This window comes from Oryctolagus cuniculus, chromosome 3, assembly GCF_051225735.1.
Source record: "Oryctolagus cuniculus isolate XC-2025 breed Fujian yellow rabbit chromosome 3, ASM5122573v1, whole genome shotgun sequence".
Taxonomy (NCBI): domain Eukaryota; kingdom Metazoa; phylum Chordata; class Mammalia; order Lagomorpha; family Leporidae; genus Oryctolagus; species Oryctolagus cuniculus.
The window spans coordinates 94,904,324-94,921,447 of record NC_142869.1 but is presented as its reverse complement, the minus strand read 5'-3'; the positions used below and the strand labels follow the sequence as shown (position 1 = coordinate 94,921,447).

Here is a 17,124-nt window from a genome sequence, read left to right as displayed (position 1 = left end):
TCAATCCAAACATCTACAGCCAACTTATATTTGATCAAGGATCCAAAACCAATCCCTGGAGTAAGAACAGTCTATTCAATAAATGGTGCTGGTTACCCTTCTTTTTAAATACTCATATATGTCTTACTTTTATAACTAGATTGTAATATTTGGAATGGTATACATGTAAATCTAAGCTTCAATGTCACTTTTTATGTTTTGTGATTGTTATCTGGCTGCTCATCTTTTCCAAATTACTTTCATATAATAACAGCATCTATTCTATAGGGGTTTTTTTGTTCATTTGGATTCACATTTAGTAGCCAGCATAACCACCATTGCTATCATCAATAATTTTATCCGTTTCCTTCTATAGAGTTTTCCTCAACTGCCCAATCACAATTCATTGTTCACCTATCCCATAGACCTTGCAAATTCATTACCACATTCATGTTGCATCTTATTTATTCTTTTGCACGACTGCTTGCACATTAGGTCAGGGATCCATGAAGTCTTCCTGATAGAATATCAGAGCTTGGCTGAAGTTCAAGAAAAACAAAATAGATAGTTTTTTTAATTTTTATTAATATAAAGAGACCAGATTTCATGTGTTATACAAATACAGTTCTAGGAAGATAACCACATTTCCCACTTTCCTTCGTTACATCAATCCCCCCTCCTTTCTTTTATTTTTTCCCTTCAATTTTTGCAATAGCTTACTTTCAACTTACTTTATATTCACAGCTTCAATTCACTACTAACCGTAAGTAGAAACACCACTGTTCCACAGGAATGTAAACAAGGGCTATAAACAATAATCAAATCTTTTTATTTATTTATTTATTTTTTTGACAGGCAGAGTGGACAGTGAGAGAGAGAGACAGAGAGAAAGGTCTTCCTTTGCCGTTGGTTCACCCTCCAATGGCTGCCGCGGCTGACGCGCTGCGGCCGGCACACCTTGCTGATCTGATGGCAGGAGCCAGGTGCTTTTCCTGGTCTCCCATGGGGTGCAGGGCCCAAGTACTTGGGCCATCCTCCACTGCACTCCCAGGCCACAGCAGAGAGCTGGCCTGGAAGAGGGGCAACCGGGACAGAATCCAGCACCCCGACCGGGACTAGAACCCGGTGTGCCGGCGCTGCAAGGCGGAGGATTAGCCTAGTGAGCCGCGGCGCTGGCCTAATAATCAAATCTTAAGATGTCAGTTTCATCTTATACTTTTTTTTGTATTTTGTATTAACTACCACATATCAGAGAAAATATACGCTATTTGTCTTATGGGGACTGGCTCCTTTCACTAAGCATAATGATCTCTAATTGCATCAATTTTGTTGCAAAAGACACAATTTCACTTTTTGTATGACTGAACAGTATTACATTGTGTGTGTGTGTGTGTGTGTGTGTGTGTGTATATATATATACATTTTCTTTATTCGGTCATCAGTTGGTGGACATCAGGTTAGATTCCATATTTTAGCGATTGTGAATTGAACTTCTATAAACATGGGGGTACAAATAACTTTCCTATGCTGATTTCATTTCATTTGGGTAAACTCTCAGGAGTGGTATGGCTGGGTCATATGGAAGAAATTTGCAGATTTCTGAGGAATCTTCTTACTGCCTTTCATAACAGTTACACTAGTTTACATGCCCACAAATGGTATATTAGGATTTTTTCAAAAAGGAAAAATACGTGTAGAACATGTGAACGGACTTGTGATAAACTGCTGGTGCCCACACGAGGTATTGGGTAAGTTAGGGTATATAGGTCTGCTTCTCTACTGATTTCTTGTATACAAGAGTAGATATCAGATTTAAAAATCCATATGTGGGAAAGGGCTATTGTCTCTCCTGAGAGTATAATTTCTCAGCTCCTAGCCCAATCTAGCTCCTGTAGTTGGACAAAGGAAATGACTTAGGCAGGGTGTGCAGTGCCACATTGTCTTATTTTCCTAATTATAACTTTTATCACTTATTCTTTCAGGTGTCTGTCTCCTCAAAGTGAGGTGGAACTCAACTCTTGTCACAGAGCATATTCTGCTTCCCTGAATTTCCACCACTCCCCTCATTTTCACCATCCTGTATAAGGTAAGGCACTTGACACATTACTACTCTAAACTAGCTTTCAATCCTACTCTTTACCTCTGTTTAATTACCCATTCAAATACTACATTCTACATGACACTGCCTGAGACAGACCTGCAGGGACTTTCTGCTGTGTTTTTTTTTTTTTTTTTTTTTTAAATCAGGTGGGAATCTCCACTGTAAAAGTAATCTCAAAACTTCAAGTTGATCAACAAAATAGAATTTTTGCTTGGGCCAGCACAATGGCTCACTTGGCTAATCCTCCGCCTATGGCGCCGGCACCCAGGGTTCTAGTCCTGGTTGCTCCTCTTCCAGTCCAGCTCTCTGCTATGGCCTGGGAAGGCAGTGGAGGATGGCCCAAGTGCTTGGGCCCTGCACCCGCATGGAGACCAGGAGGAAGCACCTGGCTCCTGGCTTCGGATTGGCACAGCGCCGGCCATAGCAGCCATTTGTTGGGTGAACCAATGGAAAGAAGACCTTTCTTTTCAGTATTTTTCACTATCCAAGTGAAGTAGGAAAGGAGAATTTAAAAGATTGTATGGCATTTTTATGGGTTAGGCTTGGAAGTGCCATGCATTAACTTTATCCACATTCCATTGGCTGAAACTCAATTACATGATCCTACCTAACTGCAAAGCATGCTGGGAAATGCAGTCTAGCTGTGGGCCTCAAAACTAGAGGAGACAGTACAAAATGAACACAAGACAATCTCAACCATAAGCAGTACATTTGGACACAAGTAAGTCTCATTTTTACCAATAGTACCTTAAATAAGAGTGAAAAAGAATTTACAGAGCCCTTCTTTATGTGCTATCATTTCTTATTTTTCACAATGGACCTAATATGTTTACATTTTCATCTTCATTTTACAGCAAGGAAACTAAAGCTCAGAAAGTTAATGAATTGATCAAGTTTGTATCATTAGAAAGTATGCAACAGGCTCAAAATTTGATTCATATTGTGACATTTCCACTGTTCTGGGAGTTAAAATCACTGGTGTGTACCCACCTTACATATCTATCCTTGCCTAAGATATTAAAGTCAGTTTCAAAGACTTGTAACATTCTCATGAGGCACAGACACTGTCCTAGGCATCAAGAAAACAGGCCAGAAACAAGTTACACCTTCATGAACTACAATCTAGAAACCATGCATTCCAGTATTTTTCAGCACAAACTGTTTCACTCACACGATTTCCTTATCACCATCCACCCTGAATCCATGTAATATTATACTCTTTACTCTCTCCTAGCTTATGTATTTTTAAATCTCTATTTGTCAATATCCAATGATTTATTCTTTGTTTTTGAAATATAGGAGCAAATTCCTCACAGTAAAGATGTGATTACGCACCATCCTGTTGTTCCTTAACTTTTCAATATTACTTCATCTCTGAGTTTGTTATTTAACCTACACCCAACAGAATTACCTTCACTTAAGTTCTGATATTGTTATTGAAAGCATACATAAAAGTTATTTGAATACTAGTTATAGATTTATTATGAAGCTTTATAAGAAAATATTAAGTTGTTCAGTGTTTTATGGTCAATTGTTATACGTTCTTTTGAGAGTGAACTATCTGAGAAAATGCTACTTTTCTTGAAAACAAAGCACTTACATCAAGAGTAATAAGAATTATCTAATTACATTTTTCTTCTTGCTCTAGATTCTACAGATCCCAAGCAATAATCCATCCTACTTAGTATGTTTGTCTTTTCTTTTACAGGGCTGTGATACTTTAAAAACAAGTCAGGGATATATATATTAACATTTCTCAATTTACATGTTGGTTAGATAACTGGAAAGTGGCAAGTAATTCAAAAACACTTAAATCAAACCAATTTTATATAATAAAAAGGAGATATATTATGGTAGCTTTTAAAAAGCCTGTTTACACTCCCATTTTTCCCTATCACATCATGAACTGTAAATAAACAGTTTGCATAAATACGTGAGCATATTAAAAATGTTTATTCATGAACAGAAACATAGTCCTTGAAATTGTCCAAAAGACCTACAGTAGACATAAGGCATGAAACCATTAGGAATTCATGCAAAGTGCTGTACACCAAACAAAGGATAAAAATCATAATTCTCCTTAATTCACCTTTTTAAGTACATCTGAGACCCTATCTTTTCCTTCATTGGTATAAACTTTTTAAAATTTATTCATCTCTGAGTCTTTTGGTTCACACTGCATTTTTTAATCATGATTTCCCTTGAGATAGATAAAGGTATTGTTCAAAAGACATAATCCAACAACACTTGGATGGTACATATATTAACTGATAAGGATTTTGTGGATGTTAAATGTTGACAATCTTTGTTACTCAAGCACAGAACAACTCTTAAGTAGCAAGAAAAAAATTTACTAAAATAAAACTCTTGGGCCAGCTCTGTGGCATAGCAAGTTAAGCTGTCACCTGCAATGCCAGCATCCCATATGGGCATCAGTTGGAGTCTTGGCTGCTCCACTTCCAATCCAGCTTCCTGCTATTGTGCCTGGGAAAGCAGCAGAAGATGAACCAAGTGCTTGGGCCTCTGCACCCACATGGGATACTTGGAAGAAGTGCCTGGTTTCAGGCTTCAGTGTGGCCAGTCCCCTGCTATTGCTGCCATTTGTGGAATGAACTAGCAGATGGAAGAAGACTTCACTCTGTCACTCTCTTTGTGTATGTGTGTGTGTGTGTGTGTGTAACTCTGTCTTTCATATAAATAAAATAAATCTTTAAAAATAAATAAAATTCTAGTCTATCTTCTCCCATCTCACTTACAGCTGCTGCTATGAAAGATAGTGACTTCAAGTCACTTGCCATTCATACTTATTGTACACTAAGACAACACCATCCATAGAAATTCTTAGGCTAAAGAAAGCTGCTTGCTAGTACTGGGAGGAGGAGCATCCAGTAATACATCTACATGCACAGGTATTCTAAAGGTCAAAAGAATGCAAATGGAATTTTCAAAGCCAACGCCTCATGAGGAAGCTTTCAAATTTTCCATAAAAGATCTTAGTGATTAACTGGGATGAATTTTAACAATCTGCAAGCAAATTTGCAACAAGCCCCTGGATGATTCTGAGTCTACCTTTATCTTTTAGCTCTCAGAATTCTAAATAGATTGAACACTATTTCTAAATGGACTTCCATTTATACACACACACATGCAAATATGATGTGTTCAATTTAGCATTCATTTCCTTGCAGAGAGCCAATTACTAGGAAACTGTTCAGCTGGTTGATAAGTTATTGGTAGCTGAAGTTGGGCATGGTGAGAAATCTTTGCTTCAGAAAGATCAGCACACAAAAAAGCAGAACTTTTTCCCAACTAGACAGCAAGTTTACAAGCACATGTTGGCAAATGTGCTGTTATTTATGGAATTATACAAACTAATCTGAACTCAGCTTGGGGCCATCTCTAGCAAAGCAATGGAGTAAAACATTTCAAAAGCGGGCTCAGATATTTAAGAAACATCAAAAAAGAAAAACTTTTAAAGGCAAGCCTGAGGAAATTGGGCTGCTAAGTTGCTCAAACATTTGTGTAATTTTTAATATTATCTCTGGTGGTAATTCTAATTTACACCTGAAAAATAAGCCAAGTTTTTGATCAGCCTTGGAGCTCTAGGTCCACCATGGCTGCTTTCTGAAGTAAGAAGAGAAACAAAATAATAATGTCTCATGATGATGGAACAGTAACTATATCACATCAGATAAAATAGATGTAAATTACTGACCTGGTAATTCAGGGTCCAAAATGCTTTCTGGCAGCCATTTCTGAACCAAGTCATCACCTGTGCCCCTCACACCAAAACACAGAGGGGATATTCTAAATTAATAATTTATCACAAAGAATCCCCAGCAGCCCTCTTTGTTTGGTGATCTTTAACTCAAAACTGAATCATCCTTTTTCTTTTTTTTTTTTTTTTTTTTTTTTGTCCTTTTCTTTGAAAGCAAAGAAATAGAGATACAGAGAGAGCTTCTATCTTCTATCTACTGTTTCAATCCCCAAAAGCCTGCAACAGCTGGCTTAAGTCAGGACTAAACCAAGAGACCAGAACTCAAATCCGGATTCCCCACATGGGTGGCAGAGACTCGGGTACTGGAGACATCACCTACTTCCTCTGAGGATATACAGTAGCAGGAAACTGGATTGGCAGAAGAGTGTGGCTCAATCGAAGGCACTCAGATACGGCATGCAAGTGTTAGTATCTCAACTAGCAACTTAACTGCTGCACCAAATACGCATCCCCTAACCCACTTTTGGAGAGGAGAAGGGTAAGGGAAAGATACAAACACAATCATATGTGCTAGCTTTCTCCAGATCATCATGAGGAGACAGAAGAGAGGAGGAACATGAGCTCTCAATGGAATGGTGATACTCAACTTTAATTTACTAATTGCCATTTCAGAGTTATGAAACCATACACTTTAATGTCCTTCTACTTTTCCCAGGAAGCAGTTTCTTACAATGTCTATTCACATGTAGACATCATATCATAAACAAATATTAATATATCAATTGAAATTTCTTTGCTACTGTGTCAATGGTGTCAAAACTAGAGTAGTAAACATTTTTTAAAGATTTATTAATTTATTTGAAAGTCAGAGTTACACAGAGAGGGAAGAGGAAGCAGAGAGAGAGAGAGAGAGAGAGAGAGAGAGGTCTTCCATCCACTGGTTCACTCTCCAATTGGCTACAACATCCAGAGCTACTCCAATCCGAAGCCAGGAGCCAGGAGCTTCTTCCAGGTCTCCCATGTGGGTGCAGGGGCCCAAGAACTTGGGCCATCTTCTATTGCTTTCCCAGGCCATAGCAGAGAGCTGGACAGCAAGTGCAGCAGCTGGGACACGAACTGGTGCCCATATGAGATGCTGGCACTGCAGGTGGCAGCTTTACTGCTATGCCACAGCACTGGCCCCTCAACATTTTAAAATTAATCCAGACTTACAAATGGAAGAATATAAACAAGCATTTGAATATTCAGCTTCCTACCGTCAAAAATAAATCCGAACACAAAGTGTACACACAGCATTGCTTTCACAATATGTAAGTTGAAAATAAACTGAAGATGATGTTGAAGATAAACATCATCTTTAGCTTATTATTTTAAAAAACAAAAAATCGACATTTTTAGTTTTATGAATAATTTTCACAGAGACTGTTATGAATGACTTCATAAAATTAGACTATTATTTCATAATTTATACTTTAAATTTTTATGTATTTAATTTTCATCTTCTTGAAACACAGCACAAAAAATAGAAAGAAATAGCTTTTAGTATTTGCTAGTCATTTTTATTTCTTCATTTATTATTTTACTGTCCAAGTCCTTTAATTAATATATACTGAGTGGCTATATGTTTGCTGGCTTGGCGATGTGTTTTAACTGACAAGGAATAATTATTTCATTATTAATTAAAATTTAGACATGGATACACTTTCTAATTTGTTACTTTTCTTGTAAACGTTTATGTTGTTTTTAGTAATATAAAAACCTTGCAGGTCCTTTAAAAAAGTTTTATTTTATTTATTTATTTTTTCTCCTAAGAACTGGTTTTTCCTTCTGGTATCATGTTTAAAAAGCCCTTTGATAGTTGAGCATCTTAAAGGTGTTTACCTATTTCCTTTAAATTAATAATTTCATTCTTCTGAAGCTTATTTAAAATTATTTTTTAAATATATTACTAAATATTTTAGTACCCATGAACCAACTATTTCATCTTTTGTCATTGATTTTATGCAACACTGTTATTCTGTATTAGGTCTCCTTCTTGGCTTTTCATTCTCTTCATGTATATTTTTTCCACATATTTTGGAGCTAGTGCAACTCTATTACTATTATTTCCACTTTATAATTGGCTCCAAAATCTGGCAGTGTAAGTACCTACTTGTTAGGCTTTTTTTTTTTTTTTTTTTTTTTTGACAGGCAGAGTGGACAGTGAGAGAGAGAGAGAGACAGAGATAAAGGTCTTCCTTTGCCATGGTTCACCCTCCAATGGCCGCCACAGCCAGCACGCTGTGGCCAGCACACCACGCTGATCCAATGGCAGGAGCCAGGTGCTTATCCTGGTCTCCCATGGGGTGCAGGGCCCAAGCACTTGGGCCATCCTCCACTGCACTCCCTGGCCACAGCAGAGAGCTGGCCTGGAAGAGGGGCAACCAGGACAGTATCTGGTGCCCCGACCGGGACTAGAACCCGGTTTGCTGGCGCCGCAAGGTGGAGGATTAGCCTAGTGAGCCGCGGCGCTGGCCCATTAGTCTTAAAGTCTTTTAATTCCTATTTTTCTAGATATGTTTGAAGATTATTGTTACATTGACCCCATTAACACACAAACATCCCATATTTGATATTGGATTAAATTTATTAACAATCTAGGTGGTTTGATATTAATGGTTTTATCAGCTGGGTAGAAATAAAGAGGTACTATCTTCCCCTGGCTTCTTTACCAAATTGGTGATGTCATAGCACATTTAGTTTGATCTGACCTGTTAAAAGTCCTCCAATTCAACCAAAATTGGGATTGTCATTGACAAGCAACATGTTCGAAGCTGAGAATTGAAGCCTAGGTACATTTACATACTTGCCCTGGAATATGATTTGTTATCTAATATAAATTCTATATTACCAAGAAATAATAATAATTAGAATGTAAAAATATGTCTCTATAGGCCTGTAACCTACAGTATTCACTCCTTTTATTGGCTACTGTCTCTATTCTTGGTGTATGCCATCCTTCCTTCTAACTAACTTAGTTTTCAAAAATCTGTAACTAGAGTGTTCATTTAGTTAATAATATAATTTATCATTCAAGGATAAAATCAATAATTTTGCTATCTAAAAAAGATAAGAAATGTAGTTTAATTTTTGAACCACCTGATGAAAGTTATATTCAAAGCTACATAATTCAGATTTTACTAATTATATTTGTGTTTTATACGGTTGATGTACAATGTAATACTATATCCATTTTAGTATTTTTTTGTTCTAGTACCATTGGTTGAACTCTGTAATTAACACAGAATTATTCTTAGGTGTTTAAATTTTAACTGAAAAGTGATCCCTGTTAGGAATTTGGAAAACATTATGCTGAGTGAAATAAGCCAATCCCAAAGGGACAAATACCACTTGTTCTCCCTGATAGGTGACAACTAACTGAGCACCAAAAAGGAAACCTGTTAAAGTGAAATGAATACTATGACAAACGGTGACTTGATCAGCCCTCACCCTGACTGTTGATGAACAACTTAATATGTTATCCCTCTTAGTATTTTTTTTTTGTTTGTTCTACTTAATACTTTTGGTTGAATACTGTAATCAATACACAATTCTTCTTAAGTGCTGAAACTTAACTGAAAAGTGATCGCTGTTAAATATAAGAGTGGGAATAAGAGAGGGAAGAGATGTGCAATTCGGGACATGCTCAAGCTGACTTACCTCAAACAGTAGAGTTAGAAACATACCAGGGGATTCCAATTCAATCCCATCGAGGTGGCATGTACCAATGCCATCTCACTAGTCCCAGTGATCAATTTCTGTTCCCAGGTGATCATAATGATAGGACTAAGAGCCAAAGGGAGCACCTAAACAAGAATAGTGTCTGCAAATACTAGCTGATAGAATCAAAAAGGGAGAGAATGATCCAACATGGGAAGTGAGATACACAGCAGACCCATAGAATGGCAGATGTCCTAAACAGCACTCTGGCCTCAGAATCAGCCCTTAAGGCATGCGAATCCATTGAGATTTAATACTATAACTAGTACTCAAACAGTATTTTTCACTTTATGTTTCTGTGTGGGAGCAAACTGTTGAAATCTTTACTGAATGTATGCTAAACTGATCTTCTGTATATAAAGAGAATCGAAAATGAATCTTGATGTGAATGGAAGGGGAGAGGGATTGGGAAAGGGGAGGGTTGCGGGTGGGAGGGATGTTATGGGGGGAAGCCATTGTAATCCATAAGCTGTATTTTGGAAATTTATATTCATTAAATAAAAGTTAAAAGTAAAAAAATTGTGTTTTATATACAAATATATATTTCTGCTACATCAACATCCTGTATGAGCACAGGTTCAAGTCCCCACTGCTCTGTTTCCAATTCAGTTCCTTTCTAAGACTCCTGGGAAAGCAATGGAAGATGACCCAAGTACTTGGACTCCTACCACTCATGTGGGAGACAGAGAAGGAGTTCCAGGTCCCTGGCTTCAGCCTGACCCAGCCCTGCCCCAGCAGTTGCAGTCATCTGGAGAATGAACCAGCAGATGGAAGATCTCTCTCTCTCTCTCTCCCTCCCTCTAACTCTGCCTTTCAAAATAAATAATTTTATTTTTAAAAAAAGAAAGCCTTTGCAAAAAAAAAAAAAGAAAGAAACTGTGAAACATCAATTTGAAGTTATTTTATAATATATTTAAGCACAAAGCATTTGGTTTGGTCTATTAAACAGTCTCGTGTGTATTTGCATCTCTATGTCTGTGTGTATATATTCATGTGATCTCCAGAAAAAGGTTCTTTCTAAGGCATCAGAGGCTGGTTTACTTGGCACCTTATGTTGCCATAATCTAGTACAAGCTGTGACTAAAAGTATGATTAATAACACATGGCAAAAAGTAAACAACAAGACATTTTTGCTTATATCTAGGCAACATCTGTCATTCAAAGCAATAGTTATAGTTAATTAGTACTATGAAATGATAAAGTTGAAAAAGATCGGGTGCATTATTAACTATAAATTATTAGTTTTTCAGATGAGAAAACAGAGGCTCCACGATCGCATAGGCCATGCAGGGCCATCCACATTTGTCAGTCAAGCTCTCCAAGACAAAGTCTCTCTCTTTGTAAGGAGATCCTATGAAATTACCCAATCAATTTTAAGATTAATAATTATTATATTACATATCAAATCTAAATCTAGACAGTACATGAAAAGAATTGTTCTATGTCAACAAAAACGCTAGGGAGAGCAGAAAACTGAGTCTCAAATGCCAATAAGAAGAGAATGCAAAGAGTGGTATAACTAAAACATACGGAGTTGAACATGGAAAATCCAAGATGGGTCCTGGTAAACACAAGTAGTTTCAGCAAATAGAGAAAAAGTCATTTGCCCTTGGCTTTACGCTCCAGGCTGTGGTTGTGTGGGGTAGGCCACAGGTATATAATACAGTATGATTAACCAGAGTTGGTATGCTTTGCATTAGATTTCTAGAACTTATTCATTATACATAAATGAAACTTTGCAGATCTTAAGCATTTTTACCTTACATATACACAAAAGATGTGAGCTGATGAATATAGCAATTAGCTTTACTATAAGAATCATTTCACAATGTACATTTGTGATTTTTTTTTTTTTTTTTGACAGGCAGAGTGAGAGACAGAGAAAGAGAGAAAGATCTTCCTTTTGCCGTTGGTTCACCCTCCAATGGCCGCTGCGGCTGGCACGCTGCGGCCAGCGCACCGCGCTGATCAGAAGGTAGGAGCCAGGTGCTTCTCCTGGTCTCCCATGGGGTGCAGGGCCCAAGCACTTGGGCCATCCTCCACTGCACTCCCTGGCCACAGCAGAGAGCTGGCCTGGAAGAGGGGCAACCAGGACAGAATCCGGCGCCCCGACCGGGACTAGAACCCAGTGTGCCGGCACCGCAAGGCGGAGGATTAGCCTAGTGAGCCGCGGCGCCGACCACATTTGTGATTTGTAAAATAAAATGTTTTTAAAGTCACAGTCAAAATGGAAATAGAATGAAGAGAACTAGAAAAATTGACTTTCTGTTTTTAATAATTATTTTCCATGTGTATTGCATTCTTCTTTGTGAAATTTCAAACAAATGAAAAATAGAGTAAGAAATGTGTCATTTTATTCCTCCACCATACACATAGTTTCCCATATAACTTTTCTTCCCAGAAGCAGTCAGTTTCAACAGTTTAAAACACCTCATTTAATACCTTTTTTCAAATCATTTCCCTAATGTATCGACAACTATGCAAATATATGCTTTTTTTTTTAAAGATTTTATTTATTTATTTGAGAGGTAAAGTTACAGAGACAGTAAGAGGGAGAGACAGAGAAAGGTCTTCCTTCCATTGGTTCACTCCCCAAATAGCCGCAACCACCGGAGCTGTGCCAATCCGAAGCCAGGAGCCAGGTGCTTCTAACTGGTCTCCCATGTGGGTGCAGGGGCCCAAACACTTGTGCCATCTTCAACTGCTTTCTCAGGCCATAGCAGAGAGCTGGATTGGAAGAGGAGCAGTTGGGACTAGAACCAGCACCCATATTGGATGCCGACGCCATAGGCTGAGGATTAACTTGCTACGCCAACGGCGCCAGCCCCAGTCCTACACTAATTCTTTTTTTTTTTTTAACATAAAGAAACCATACTATATGGGCTGCTACATCTTACCACTTTCATTCAGCTATATATAATTTTTATCTTTCCAAGTCAGTTTACAAAGACATCTCATTCTTCTTAAAGATTGAATAATATTTTACAATGTAATAAATCACTATTAATTTAAGCATTACTGCTTCAAATACCATCCTTTTATATGCATATTTTTGCATGAATGAATTTCCTATAGGTTAGACCTTGTAGAATTGCTGACTACATATATATGTTTTCATAGATATACTCAAATTTCTCTGAAGAAAAAAATGATGCTTACTTTTAACACCATTGCACTGCATAAGACTATGTATTTCCTCACACATAATAAATCCTGAGTATGATCAATGTGTTCAATATTTGTCAATCTTAAAGACAAAGATTGGTATCCCATTTTTGCTTTATTTTTTTAACTCTTATGCTAATGATATTTGTTTGTTATGTTTCTTCTATTCATTCCTAATTTAGATTTTTCCATTTATTTTCCTGTTTGAGTTTTGATCATTTTCATGATTAGAAGAAATTCTTCAAATATTTTAACTAGTAATTCTTGAATTTTTCAGATACATTTTTCCATTGGCTGTGAAGTGTGAATGCAATAAAGCATTCTCCCTTTTCTAATTATATCAACTATTATGTTATAGGTTATGCATATGTTATACATATGTATTGTTAAACATGTCACACATGTTAACTCTATTAACTAATAAAATGAATTATATATATCTTATATGTGCATAACATTATATAGTTATATACATTACATAATTACATACATACATTAACTATTAACTAATATAATGAGCTATACATTATATTAGTTAATATAATTAATTAGGAATTGTAATACCTAATAGGTGTATATTAAAAGTATAATACCTCTAGCACTTTTTCTTACCTAATTTTATTACCTAGGAATTTAATTTTGAATGATAGTAATGTCAATGAACATCTTTTTTGTTGCTAACTTCAATAGGTACATGTATTTGTAACTTTATCACTGATTATGAAGATTGCTCTAGATATGCAGATCTTCATTATGGCATATTTTATGTTATATTAATACAATTCCAGCTTTCTTGGATTTTCTCTCCAAATTACAGGAGCTAGAAGCTTGCAAACAACGTTTTCCACAATCCTTTGCCAAAGACTGCCCCAAGATGGCTGAATAGAAAAACCCTGCACTTGTCTCCATCACAGAAAAAAAAAAAAAAAAAAACAGAACAGCATTTCCAGGAGATTGAGGGAAAACTAAGGGTACTCCAAACAGCACAGGGACTAGAAATGAGTGGAAGGAGAAGAACAAAGCACGCTGCAGCTAGTACCATTAGTCCCTGGAAGAGAGTACACCACCTTGCCAGGAAGAAATAGGCAAAACCTCCACAACCATTATTGCTACAGACCAGCAGCTCTAGCTAACAGAGAATCCTGTGGTCCTCACTGATTTTAAATCAAGTCTAGAAAGCTGACTGGGGTCTGAGTAACTGCTTGGCTCCAAAAAAGGAACTCATACTGCCTCCCTCAACCCCCTAAGTCCCAAAACCAAGGTGCTATAGTCTTACAGACATCAAACAGCCCTGTCACTGCCAGAAGACATGAAGCTTAGAGACATCAAACAGCCCTGTCACTGCCAGAAGACATGAAGCCAGACACGGTGCTGTACAGGCCTGAGATTTACATCTTACAGCTCTGGGACTGACTGTTGGTTTGATAGCACCTAGGGACACCAGTACTCTCCTGTAGGGCCTTGGGAGAGTACTGCATTTTTCTACTCTAGCCCTGTAGCTACTAGTACACAATTACCAGTATAACATGTGATCACCATGTAGGACCTAGAAAATATACCCTCTGAGTCCTGCTGGTAAGGGTTATTTTCTACTAATCATTCAAGTCTACCCTGAAGGACCCAGTTAAAAACTCCACTACATACTGCAGGTCTGGGTCTGTGACAGTCCAACAAGTCCCAGGGACACCTGTGGTTGCCCTCTGGGACCTTGGGAAGACTTTATCTCCATGTCACTACTTCAGGCCCATGGTTCACACTTTATACTCTTAAACATAACCTTTGCATTTCCCATGGGACCTAAGAAAAGCACCCTTCTTCTTTTTTTTTTTTTCAGTGTCTTCCATCTTTTATTTGGTGACCATTACTTTTTTATTTTTTAAATTTTTCATGATTTTAAAACATTTTTCATGATTTTTAAAGAAAATTTGTAATTTTTTTTACAGAAAATTATATCCTCATCAGGGGTGAAGAGAGTCCTCACACAGGAACCCACTTCTCGCATTCCAACAGTCACAGTCTTCTCACAACTGGAGCAAATCTCACTGTGTACTTGATCTTGCTTCTGTTGTCACCAAAAAAAATTCCCTGACTCACAAGTCTCTACCCTCTATAAACAAATGAAACCTAAACCATCTCTCCTGTTTGCCTCTCTTCTTCAAATCCTGAAACTCTTTCACTGTGCGAACTGGAATTCATAGCCTATTATCAGAAAAATCTATGACCCTCTTTCAGTTTTTTAAATTTTAATTTTAATTAGTTTTTTTAACTTTTATTTAATGAATATAAATTTCCAAAATACAGCTTATGGATTACAATGGCTTCCCCCCCATAACATCCCTCCCACCCGCAACTCTCCCCTTTCCCACTCCCTCTCCCCTTCCATTCACATCAAGATTCATTTTCGATTCTCTTTATATACAGAAGATCAGTTTAGCATACATTAAGTAAAGATTTCAACAGTTTGCTCCCACACAAACATAAAGTGAGCCAGCAAACTCTGCATCCCATAACACCACAAATGTAACTATAGCCATCATAAACCCTTGTGTGACTGATAACAAACTCTGATGAGTGAAGACACACACTTCAGAAGTACACATCCACTTCAAAGTCATACTATCCTCTCATGAACTGCTGCAGACTAGATAACTGTGGTGCTCTTAGACACTGATGACATTGATTATAGAAGAAATTACTCAGAGGTTACACTTCTTGGCCCACCTAGAAGCAAAGTCAAAGCAACTACTCAACTGATATTCCATATTCCATCTAAACAAAACATCTTTTTCAAAGAAAACTTCTCCACAGAAGTGCAAACTATTACACCATATGTGTAAATGGCAACGTAGGGACACAGGAAACATGGAGAAGCAAGGAAGCATGATATCTCCATAAGAACATAGTTCTCCAGAAATAGATGTTGATTTGAAAAAAAAAAATCTATGAAATGCCTGAAATAGATTTCAAAAACAGGCAGATTAAGACACCACCTACAAATCTAGAACCCCATATAGGTACGAGCATGGAGTCTTAGCTGCTTCACTTCTGATCCAGCTTCTGGCTAATGTGCCTGTGAAAGCAGTAGGAGATGGCATGGAGACAGCACAGAGACTTTGGTCCCTTCTCTCATGTGGGAGACACAAAAGAAGCTCCTGGATTCAGCCTGGCCCAACCCCAGGTGTTGTAGTCATTTGGGTAGTGAACCTGCAGATAGAAGATCGATCTTTCTCTGTCTCTTGCCTTTCCAATAAATAAAAAATAAATCTTAAAAAAAAAAAAGAAAAAAAAAAAAAACAAGAATCCATTAAAGATTCTAAGGAGGCCGGCGCCGCTGCTCACTAGGCTAATCCTCCACCTAGCGGCGCCGGCACACTGGGTTCTAGTCCCGGTCGGGGCGCCAGATTCTGTCCCAGTTGCCCCTCTTCCAGGCCAGCTCTCTGCTGTGACCCGGGAGTGCAGTGGAGGATGGCCCAAGTGCTTGGGCCCTGCACCCCATGGGAGACTAGGATAAGTACCTGGCTCCTGCCATCGGATCAGCGTGGTGCGCCGGCCGCAGCGTGCCGGCCGTGGTGGCCATTGGAGGGTGAACCAACGGCAAAGGAAGACCTTTATCTCTGTCTCTCTCTCTCTCTCACTGTCCACTCTGCTTGTCAAAAAAAAATTAAAAAATTAAAAAATAAATTTAAAAAAAAGATTCTAAGGAAACCAAATGAGATATGAAATTATGCAGATAGACAATACAAAGAAATGAGGGAAACAATGCATTATATAAATGAGAAATTAAACAGACAGAAATCACTGACAAGAACCAAACAGAAATTTTGGAGCTGAAAACATTAATAAATAAATTTTTGAAAAACACAACTGAAGTTTCAACAACAGAATAGACAACGGAAGAAAGAATTGCTAATCTTTAGGGCAAGACTTTTGAAGTAATCCAGTCAGATAAAAACAAAGATAATAGAATTAAAAATAATATTGAAAGACCATAAAACATATAGAATAGCATTAAATAAAGACATATTCTTATTATAGGGATACTTGAAAGAGAAGAATGAAGGTATCGTAAGCTCGTGAATGAAGTCATAGTTTAAAATTTTCGAGGTTGGCACTTTGGCATAGTAGGTTAAGCCTCCGCCTATGGCACCAGCATCCTATATGGGCACTGGTTCAATCTCAGCTACTCCACTTCCAATCCAGCTTCCTGCTAATGTGCCTGGGAAAGCAGCAGAAGGTGGCCCAAATCCTTGGGCCCCTGCATCCATGTGGAGATCCAGAAGAAGCTCTTGGCTCCTGGTTTCAGTGGGCCCAGCTCCAGCCATTGCGGCCTTTTGAGGAGTGAACCAGCAGATGGAAAATATCTCTCTCTGTCTGTAACTTTGCCTCTCAAATGAATAAACAA

The 17,124-nt window shown here is 37.8% G+C and overlaps 1 protein-coding gene across 1 annotated transcript in view; it reads right to left on the bottom strand.

Moving 5' to 3' along the window:
* Nucleotides 1–243: 243 nt before the first annotated feature.
* Nucleotides 244–17,124, bottom strand: part of LOC149127433 (uncharacterized) — a 107,438-nt gene continuing 90,557 nt past the window's right edge. Inside the window, exon 4 of the mRNA XM_089329211.1 lies at nucleotides 244–518. The gene's annotated coding sequence lies outside the window, so the exon portion shown is untranslated. The remainder of the gene's footprint in view (nucleotides 519–17,124) is intronic.